We start from the raw sequence: 11099 nt of genomic DNA, 5'->3' as shown, positions 1-11099 counted from the left end.
TCGTTTTCGGAGATCCGCCCTGCCCTGCCCTGGGTGCCTGGATGCCTGGTTACCGGGCTACTAACCCCAAGAATCAATGCTAGAGGGTTCCTGCGCTTTAGTTAACATTGCCGTTCCTGAAGCCAGAGGAATTTCACAGTGCTCGTGTGGGAGAGACGGGGGAAAGGGCCCCATCCGTGAAATGGAGCGAGAAACAGGCCGGTGCGGAAGGCCGCTCTCAACTCACCTCTTGTGGAGGAGGCCGGTCCCCTTGCCCCGGGTGTGCCTGCAGGCCTAAAGCCAAGCCCCTAAGTCGGAGGGACAAGTGTGTAGAGAATTCCTGCTTCAGCGAAAAGAGGCCTTCCCGAGGCTGGAAGCATTTTGCTGCGTGCATGCGTGAGAGAACGGCAAGGGAGTCCCCAACCATTTTCCGTGGGAGACTCAGGCCCCGGAAGAAGGCCGAGCACGACTCCCCACTGGTGTCATGGTCTGTGGGGGGAAGCAGTTTACTCTGCCCTGTGGGTGAGAGCCTGGGGACGGGTTCCATACGTAAACTCGATGGAGAAACAGGCCGGTGCAGAAGGCAGCTGTCAGCTCCCTCCTGGGTTACGGGGCTGGTACCGTTGCCCCGTGTGTGCCTGCAGCAGGCCTAAAGCCAAGCACCTAAGTGGAAGGAACAAGTCTGCAGAGAATTCCTGCTTCAGCGGAAAGAGGCCTTCCTGAGGCTGGAAGCGTGTTGCTGTGCGCATGCGTGAGCGCACTGCAACGGAGTCCCAAACCATTTCCCGTGGGAGCCTCAGGCCGCTGCAGAAGGCAGCACACGACTCCCCACTTGTTTCAGGAAGCTAGCCCTGCGGCCCCACTTCTGCACGGAAGTCCAATCGCTTGCGTTCTACCTCGAAGAAACAACAGTGTACAGAAGCCGTGCTTTGGCTACCGCCGACCTCTCTGTGGGAGGAAGCAGTTTATGCTGCAGTGTGGGTGAGGGCCTGGGGGGCGGGTTCCATAGGTAAAATCGAGGCAGAACCAGGCCGGCGCGGAAGGCAGCTGTCAACTCACTCCTTGTTTACGAGGCTGGTTACCGTTGCCCCGTACGTGTGCCTGCAGGCCTAAAGCCAAGCCCCTGAGTCGAAGGAACGAGTGTGTGGAGAATTCCTGCTTCCGCGAAAAGAGGCCTTCCCGAGGCTGGAAGCATGTTGCTGTGTGCATGCGTGAGAGAACGGCCAGGGAGTCCCCAACCATTTTCCGCGGGAGACTCAGGCCCCGGAAGAAGGCCGAGCACGACTCCCCACTGGTGTCATGGTCTGTGGGGGGAAGCAGTTCACTCTGCACTGTGGGTGAGAGCCTGGGGACGGGTTCCATACGTAAACTCGATGGAGAAACAGGCCGGTGCAGAAGGCAGCTGTCAGCTCCCTCCTGGGTTACGGGGCTGGTACCGTTGCCCCGTGTGTGCCTGCAGCAGGCCTAAAGCCAAGCACCTAAGTGGAAGGAACAAGTCTGCAGAGAATTCCTGCTTCAGCGAAAAGAGGCCTTCCCGAGGCTGGAAGCATGTTGCTGTGTGCATGCGTGAGAGAACGGCAAGGGAGTCCCAAAACATTTTCCGTGGGAGACTCAGGCCCCGGAAGAAAGCAGAGCACGACTCCCCACTTGTGTCATGGTCTGTGGGAGGAAGCAGTTTACCGTGTACTGTAGCTGAGAGCCTGGGGAACGGGTTCCATACGTCAAATCGAGGGAGCAACAAGGCCGGCGCGGAAGGCAGCTCTCAGCTCACCTCTTGCTTACGCGCCTAGTACCGTTGCCCCGTGTGTGCGTGCAGGCCTGAAGGCAACCCCCTAACTCGAAGGAACAGCTCTGCTGAGAACCCGTGCTTCAGCCAAAAGAGCCGTTCCTGAGGGTGCAAGCATTTTGCTGTGGGAATGCGTGAGAGCACCGCAAGGGAGTCCGGAGGCATTTTCCGAGTGGGACTCAGGCCCTGGCCGAAGGCAGCACACGACTCCCCACCTGTTTCAGGAGGCTAGCTCTGCGGCCTCACTTTCGCATGGAAGCCTAATCGCTAGCGTTCGAACTCGAAGAGACAACACGGTAGAGAAACCGTGCTTTAGCTGCCATCCACCTCTCTGAGGGAGGAAGCAGTTTCCAGGCTACCGTGGGGGGAGAGCCTGGGGAACGGGTTCCTCACGTGAAACCGAGGGAGAAGAAGTCCGGGCCAGAAGGCACCTCTCGACTCAGCTCTTGTTACCTGAAGCGCACCCTTACTGCCCCATGCGTGCCTAGGAATGCTAAGGGCTCCACGCTGATTTGGCAGAAAGAAGCCGGGAAAGAAGCCCGGCTTCAGCTCATTCAATGCCTCTCCACAGGGTGGCAGCCTTTTCAACTCTGCTTCAGGGCAAACGCGGGGAGTGAGCCCCAGCAGAATTCCGAGGGAGAGAGAAGCATGGGCAGAAGGCACCCCTCGACTCAACTCTTGTTTCGGGAACCTAGGTCGGCTCTCCCGCGTGTGCGTGGAGTCCTAAGGGCCGTCCACCCGACGCAAAGGAACAACACTGGAGAGAACCCGTGCCTCGGCACAGATCGCCCTTCCTGAGCGTGAACTTCATCTCGTGTGTGTTTCTGGGAACGCATGAGAAATGGAACCCAAACGGAACCCGGAGTGAGAAGCAGGCCTGTAAGGAAGGCTGCTGTCGACTCCGCTGTCGTTTTCGGAGATCCGCCCTGCCCTGCCCTGGGTGCCTGGATGCCTGGTTACCGGGCTACTAACCCCAAGAATCAATGCTAGAGGGTTCCTGCGCTTTAGTTAACATTGCCGTTCCTGAAGCCAGAGGAATTTCACAGTGCTCGTGTGGGAGAGACGGGGGAAAGGGCCCCATCCGTGAAATGGAGCGAGAAACAGGCCGGTGCGGAAGGCCGCTCTCAACTCACCTCTTGTGGAGGAGGCCGGTCCCCTTGCCCCGGGTGTGCCTGCAGGCCTAAAGCCAAGCCCCTAAGTCGGAGGGACAAGTGTGTAGAGAATTCCTGCTTCAGCGAAAAGAGGCCTTCCCGAGGCTGGAAGCATTTTGCTGCGTGCATGCGTGAGAGAACGGCAAGGGAGTCCCCAACCATTTTCCGTGGGAGACTCAGGCCCCGGAAGAAGGCCGAGCACGACTCCCCACTGGTGTCATGGTCTGTGGGGGGAAGCAGTTTACTCTGCACTGTGGGTGAGAGCCTGGGGACGGGTTCCATACGTAAACTCGATGGAGAAACAGGCCGGTGCAGAAGGCAGCTGTCAGCTCCCTCCTGGGTTACGGGGCTGGTACCGTTGCCCCGTGTGTGCCTGCAGCAGGCCTAAAGCCAAGCACCTAAGTGGAAGGAACAAGTCTGCAGAGAAGGAACAAGACTGCAGAACAAGGCCTGCTTCAGCGGAAAGAGGCCTTCCTGAGGCTGGAAGCGTGTTGCTGTGCGCATGCGTGAGCGCACTGCAACGGAGTCCCAAACCATTTTCCGTGGGAGCCTCAGGCCGCTGCAGAAGGCAGCACACGACTCCCCACTTGTTTCAGGAAGCTAGCCCTGCGGCCCCACTTCTGCACGGAAGTCCAATCGCTTGCGTTCTACCTCGAAGAAACAACAGTGTACAGAAGCCGTGCTTTGGCTACCGCCGACCTCTCTGTGGGAGGAAGCAGTTTATGCTGCAGTGTGGGTGAGGGCCTGGGGGGCGGGTTCCATAGGTAAAATCGAGGCAGAACCAGGCCGGCGCGGAAGGCAGCTGTCAACTCACTCCTTGTTTACGAGGCTGGTTACCGTTGCCCCGTACGTGTGCCTGCAGGCCTAAAGCCAAGCCCCTGAGTCGAAGGAACGAGTGTGTGGAGAATTCCTGCTTCCGCGAAAAGAGGCCTTCCCGAGGCTGGAAGCATGTTGCTGTGTGCATGCGTGAGAGAACGGCCAGGGAGTCCCCAACCATTTTCCGCGGGAGACTCAGGCCCCGGAAGAAGGCCGAGCACGACTCCCCACTGGTGTCATGGTCTGTGGGGGGAAGCAGTTCACTCTGCACTGTGGGTGAGAGCCTGGGGACGGGTTCCATACGTAAACTCGATGGAGAAACAGGCCGGTGCAGAAGGCAGCTGTCAGCTCCCTCCTGGGTTACGGGGCTGGTACCGTTGCCCCGTGTGTGCCTGCAGCAGGCCTAAAGCCAAGCACCTAAGTGGAAGGAACAAGTCTGCAGAGAATTCCTGCTTCAGCGAAAAGAGGCCTTCCCGAGGCTGGAAGCATGTTGCTGTGTGCATGCGTGAGAGAACGGCAAGGGAGTCCCAAAACATTTTCCGTGGGAGACTCAGGCCCCGGAAGAAAGCAGAGCACGACTCCCCACTTGTGTCATGGTCTGTGGGAGGAAGCAGTTTACCGTGTACTGTAGCTGAGAGCCTGGGGAACGGGTTCCATACGTCAAATCGAGGGAGCAACAAGGCCGGCGCGGAAGGCAGCTCTCAGCTCACCTCTTGCTTACGCGCCTAGTACCGTTGCCCCGTGTGTGCGTGCAGGCCTGAAGGCAACCCCCTAACTCGAAGGAACAGCTCTGCTGAGAACCCGTGCTTCAGCCAAAAGAGCCGTTCCTGAGGGTGCAAGCATTTTGCTGTGGGAATGCGTGAGAGCACCGCAAGGGAGTCCGGAGGCATTTTCCGAGTGGGACTCAGGCCCTGGCCGAAGGCAGCACACGACTCCCCACCTGTTTCAGGAGGCTAGCTCTGCGGCCTCACTTTCGCATGGAAGCCTAATCGCTAGCGTTCGAACTCGAAGAGACAACACGGTAGAGAAACCGTGCTTTAGCTGCCATCCACCTCTCTGAGGGAGGAAGCAGTTTCCAGGCTACCGTGGGGGGAGAGCCTGGGGAACGGGTTCCTCACGTGAAACCGAGGGAGAAGAAGTCCGGGCCAGAAGGCACCTCTCGACTCAGCTCTTGTTACCTGAAGCGCACCCTTACTGCCCCATGCGTGCCTAGGAATGCTAAGGGCTCCACGCTGATTTGGCAGAAAGAAGCCGGGAAAGAAGCCCGGCTTCAGCTCATTCAATGCCTCTCCACAGGGTGGCAGCCTTTTCAACTCTGCTTCAGGGCAAACGCGGGGAGTGAGCCCCAGCAGAATTCCGAGGGAGAGAGAAGCATGGGCAGAAGGCACCCCTCGACTCAACTCTTGTTTCGGGAACCTAGGTCGGCTCTCCCGCGTGTGCGTGGAGTCCTAAGGGCCGTCCACCCGACGCAAAGGAACAACACTGGAGAGAACCCGTGCCTCGGCACAGATCGCCCTTCCTGAGCGTGAACTTCATCTCGTGTGTGTTTCTGGGAACGCATGAGAAATGGAACCCAAACGGAACCCGGAGTGAGAAGCAGGCCTGTAAGGAAGGCTGCTGTCGACTCCGCTGTCGTTTTCGGAGATCCGCCCTGCCCTGCCCTGGGTGCCTGGATGCCTGGTTACCGGGCTACTAACCCCAAGAATCAATGCTAGAGGGTTCCTGCGCTTTAGTTAACATTGCCGTTCCTGAAGCCAGAGGAATTTCACAGTGCTCGTGTGGGAGAGACGGGGGAAAGGGCCCCATCCGTGAAATGGAGCGAGAAACAGGCCGGTGCGGAAGGCCGCTCTCAACTCACCTCTTGTGGAGGAGGCCGGTCCCCTTGCCCCGGGTGTGCCTGCAGGCCTAAAGCCAAGCCCCTAAGTCGGAGGGACAAGTGTGTAGAGAATTCCTGCTTCAGCGAAAAGAGGCCTTCCCGAGGCTGGAAGCATTTTGCTGCGTGCATGCGTGAGAGAACGGCAAGGGAGTCCCCAACCATTTTCCGTGGGAGACTCAGGCCCCGGAAGAAGGCCGAGCACGACTCCCCACTGGTGTCATGGTCTGTGGGGGGAAGCAGTTTACTCTGCACTGTGGGTGAGAGCCTGGGGACGGGTTCCATACGTAAACTCGATGGAGAAACAGGCCGGTGCAGAAGGCAGCTGTCAGCTCCCTCCTGGGTTACGGGGCTGGTACCGTTGCCCCGTGTGTGCCTGCAGCAGGCCTAAAGCCAAGCACCTAAGTGGAAGGAACAAGTCTGCAGAGAATTCCTGCTTCAGCGGAAAGAGGCCTTCCTGAGGCTGGAAGCGTGTTGCTGTGCGCATGCGTGAGCGCACTGCAACGGAGTCCCAAACCATTTTCCGTGGGAGCCTCAGGCCGCTGCAGAAGGCAGCACACGACTCCCCACTTGTTTCAGGAAGCTAGCCCTGCGGCCCCACTTCTGCACGGAAGTCCAATCGCTTGCGTTCTACCTCGAAGAAACAACAGTGTACAGAAGCCGTGCTTTGGCTACCGCCGACCTCTCTGTGGGAGGAAGCAGTTTATGCTGCAGTGTGGGTGAGGGCCTGGGGGGCGGGTTCCATAGGTAAAATCGAGGCAGAACCAGGCCGGCGCGGAAGGCAGCTGTCAACTCACTCCTTGTTTACGAGGCTGGTTACCGTTGCCCCGTACGTGTGCCTGCAGGCCTAAAGCCAAGCCCCTGAGTCGAAGGAACGAGTGTGTGGAGAATTCCTGCTTCCGCGAAAAGAGGCCTTCCCGAGGCTGGAAGCATGTTGCTGTGTGCATGCGTGAGAGAACGGCCAGGGAGTCCCCAACCATTTTCCGCGGGAGACTCAGGCCCCGGAAGAAGGCCGAGCACGACTCCCCACTGGTGTCATGGTCTGTGGGGGGAAGCAGTTTACTCTGCACTGTGGGTGAGAGCCTGGGGACGGGTTCCATACGTAAACTCGATGGAGAAACAGGCCGGTGCAGAAGGCAGCTGTCAGCTCCCTCCTGGGTTACGGGGCTGGTACCGTTGCCCCGTGTGTGCCTGCAGCAGGCCTAAAGCCAAGCACCTAAGTGGAAGGAACAAGTCTGCAGAGAATTCCTGCTTCAGCGAAAAGAGGCCTTCCCGAGGCTGGAAGCATGTTGCTGTGTGCCTGCGTGAGAGAACGGCAAGGGAGTCCCAAAACATTTTCCGTGGGAGACTCAGGCCCCGGAAGAAAGCAGAGCACGACTCCCCACTTGTGTCATGGTCTGTGGGAGGAAGCAGTTTACCGTGTACTGTAGCTGAGAGCCTGGGGAACGGGTTCCATACGTCAAATCGAGGGAGCAACAAGGCCGGCGCGGAAGGCAGCTCTCAGCTCACCTCTTGCTTACGCGCCTAGTACCGTTGCCCCGTGTGTGCGTGCAGGCCTGAAGGCAACCCCCTAACTCGAAGGAACAGCTCTGCTGAGAACCCGTGCTTCAGCCAAAAGAGCCGTTCCTGAGGGTGCAAGCATTTTGCTGTGGGAATGCGTGAGAGCACCGCAAGGGAGTCCGGAGGCATTTTCCGAGTGGGACTCAGGCCCTGGCCGAAGGCAGCACACGACTCCCCACCTGTTTCAGGAGGCTAGCTCTGCGGCCTCACTTTCGCATGGAAGCCTAATCGCTAGCGTTCGAACTCGAAGAGACAACACGGTAGAGAAACCGTGCTTTAGCTGCCATCCACCTCTCTGAGGGAGGAAGCAGTTTCCAGGCTACCGTGGGGGGAGAGCCTGGGGAACGGGTTCCTCACGTGAAACCGAGGGAGAAGAAGTCCGGGCCAGAAGGCACCTCTCGACTCAGCTCTTGTTACCTGAAGCGCACCCTTACTGCCCCATGCGTGCCTAGGAATGCTAAGGGCTCCACGCTGATTTGGCAGAAAGAAGCCGGGAAAGAAGCCCGGCTTCAGCTCATTCAATGCCTCTCCACAGGGTGGCAGCCTTTTCAACTCTGCTTCAGGGCAAACGCGGGGAGTGAGCCCCAGCAGAATTCCGAGGGAGAGAGAAGCATGGGCAGAAGGCACCCCTCGACTCAACTCTTGTTTCGGGAACCTAGGTCGGCTCTCCCGCGTGTGCGTGGAGTCCTAAGGGCCGTCCACCCGACGCAAAGGAACAACACTGGAGAGAACCCGTGCCTCGGCACAGATCGCCCTTCCTGAGCGTGAACTTCATCTCGTGTGTGTTTCTGGGAACGCATGAGAAATGGAACCCAAACGGAACCCGGAGTGAGAAGCAGGCCTGTAAGGAAGGCTGCTGTCGACTCCGCTGTCGTTTTCGGAGATCCGCCCTGCCCTGCCCTGGGTGCCTGGATGCCTGGTTACCGGGCTACTAACCCCAAGAATCAATGCTAGAGGGTTCCTGCGCTTTAGTTAACATTGCCGTTCCTGAAGCCAGAGGAATTTCACAGTGCTCGTGTGGGAGAGACGGGGGAAAGGGCCCCATCCGTGAAATGGAGCGAGAAACAGGCCGGTGCGGAAGGCCGCTCTCAACTCACCTCTTGTGGAGGAGGCCGGTCCCCTTGCCCCGGGTGTGCCTGCAGGCCTAAAGCCAAGCCCCTAAGTCGGAGGGACAAGTGTGTAGAGAATTCCTGCTTCAGCGAAAAGAGGCCTTCCCGAGGCTGGAAGCATTTTGCTGCGTGCATGCGTGAGAGAACGGCAAGGGAGTCCCCAACCATTTTCCGTGGGAGACTCAGGCCCCGGAAGAAGGCCGAGCACGACTCCCCACTGGTGTCATGGTCTGTGGGGGGAAGCAGTTTACTCTGCACTGTGGGTGAGAGCCTGGGGACGGGTTCCATACGTAAACTCGATGGAGAAACAGGCCGGTGCAGAAGGCAGCTGTCAGCTCCCTCCTGGGTTACGGGGCTGGTACCGTTGCCCCGTGTGTGCCTGCAGCAGGCCTAAAGCCAAGCACCTAAGTGGAAGGAACAAGTCTGCAGAGAAGGAACAAGACTGCAGAACAAGGCCTGCTTCAGCGGAAAGAGGCCTTCCTGAGGCTGGAAGCGTGTTGCTGTGCGCATGCGTGAGCGCACTGCAACGGAGTCCCAAACCATTTTCCGTGGGAGCCTCAGGCCGCTGCAGAAGGCAGCACACGACTCCCCACTTGTTTCAGGAAGCTAGCCCTGCGGCCCCACTTCTGCACGGAAGTCCAATCGCTTGCGTTCTACCTCGAAGAAACAACAGTGTACAGAAGCCGTGCTTTGGCTACCGCCGACCTCTCTGTGGGAGGAAGCAGTTTATGCTGCAGTGTGGGTGAGGGCCTGGGGGGCGGGTTCCATAGGTAAAATCGAGGCAGAACCAGGCCGGCGCGGAAGGCAGCTGTCAACTCACTCCTTGTTTACGAGGCTGGTTACCGTTGCCCCGTACGTGTGCCTGCAGGCCTAAAGCCAAGCCCCTGAGTCGAAGGAACGAGTGTGTGGAGAATTCCTGCTTCCGCGAAAAGAGGCCTTCCCGAGGCTGGAAGCATGTTGCTGTGTGCATGCGTGAGAGAACGGCCAGGGAGTCCCCAACCATTTTCCGCGGGAGACTCAGGCCCCGGAAGAAGGCCGAGCACGACTCCCCACTGGTGTCATGGTCTGTGGGGGGAAGCAGTTCACTCTGCACTGTGGGTGAGAGCCTGGGGACGGGTTCCATACGTAAACTCGATGGAGAAACAGGCCGGTGCAGAAGGCAGCTGTCAGCTCCCTCCTGGGTTACGGGGCTGGTACCGTTGCCCCGTGTGTGCCTGCAGCAGGCCTAAAGCCAAGCACCTAAGTGGAAGGAACAAGTCTGCAGAGAATTCCTGCTTCAGCGAAAAGAGGCCTTCCCGAGGCTGGAAGCATGTTGCTGTGTGCATGCGTGAGAGAACGGCAAGGGAGTCCCAAAACATTTTCCGTGGGAGACTCAGGCCCCGGAAGAAAGCAGAGCACGACTCCCCACTTGTGTCATGGTCTGTGGGAGGAAGCAGTTTACCGTGTACTGTAGCTGAGAGCCTGGGGAACGGGTTCCATACGTCAAATCGAGGGAGCAACAAGGCCGGCGCGGAAGGCAGCTCTCAGCTCACCTCTTGCTTACGCGCCTAGTACCGTTGCCCCGTGTGTGCGTGCAGGCCTGAAGGCAACCCCCTAACTCGAAGGAACAGCTCTGCTGAGAACCCGTGCTTCAGCCAAAAGAGCCGTTCCTGAGGGTGCAAGCATTTTGCTGTGGGAATGCGTGAGAGCACCGCAAGGGAGTCCGGAGGCATTTTCCGAGTGGGACTCAGGCCCTGGCCGAAGGCAGCACACGACTCCCCACCTGTTTCAGGAGGCTAGCTCTGCGGCCTCACTTTCGCATGGAAGCCTAATCGCTAGCGTTCGAACTCGAAGAGACAACACGGTAGAGAAACCGTGCTTTAGCTGCCATCCACCTCTCTGAGGGAGGAAGCAGTTTCCAGGCTACCGTGGGGGGAGAGCCTGGGGAACGGGTTCCTCACGTGAAACCGAGGGAGAAGAAGTCCGGGCCAGAAGGCACCTCTCGACTCAGCTCTTGTTACCTGAAGCGCACCCTTACTGCCCCATGCGTGCCTAGGAATGCTAAGGGCTCCACGCTGATTTGGCAGAAAGAAGCCGGGAAAGAAGCCCGGCTTCAGCTCATTCAATGCCTCTCCACAGGGTGGCAGCCTTTTCAACTCTGCTTCAGGGCAAACGCGGGGAGTGAGCCCCAGCAGAATTCCGAGGGAGAGAGAAGCATGGGCAGAAGGCACCCCTCGACTCAACTCTTGTTTCGGGAACCTAGGTCGGCTCTCCCGCGTGTGCGTGGAGTCCTAAGGGCCGTCCACCCGACGCAAAGGAACAACACTGGAGAGAACCCGTGCCTCGGCACAGATCGCCCTTCCTGAGCGTGAACTTCATCTCGTGTGTGTTTCTGGGAACGCATGAGAAATGGAACCCAAACGGAACCCGGAGTGAGAAGCAGGCCTGTAAGGAAGGCTGCTGTCGACTCCGCTGTCGTTTTCGGAGATCCGCCCTGCCCTGCCCTGGGTGCCTGGATGCCTGGTTACCGGGCTACTAACCCCAAGAATCAATGCTAGAGGGTTCCTGCGCTTTAGTTAACATTGCCGTTCCTGAAGCCAGAGGAATTTCACAGTGCTCGTGTGGGAGAGACGGGGGAAAGGGCCCCATCCGTGAAATGGAGCGAGAAACAGGCCGGTGCGGAAGGCCGCTCTCAACTCACCTCTTGTGGAGGAGGCCGGTCCCCTTGCCCCGGGTGTGCCTGCAGGCCTAAAGCCAAGCCCCTAAGTCGGAGGGACAAGTGTGTAGAGAATTCCTGCTTCAGCGAAAAGAGGCCTTCCCGAGGCTGGAAGCATTTTGCTGCGTGC

This window comes from Mirounga angustirostris, unplaced genomic scaffold, assembly GCF_029215605.1.
Source record: "Mirounga angustirostris isolate CCGP_5_RB_7025 unplaced genomic scaffold, mMirAng1.0.hap1 SCAF_13, whole genome shotgun sequence".
In the NCBI taxonomy this organism is placed as follows: Eukaryota; Metazoa; Chordata; class Mammalia; order Carnivora; family Phocidae; genus Mirounga; species Mirounga angustirostris.
This window is presented reverse-complemented; position numbering follows the sequence as displayed.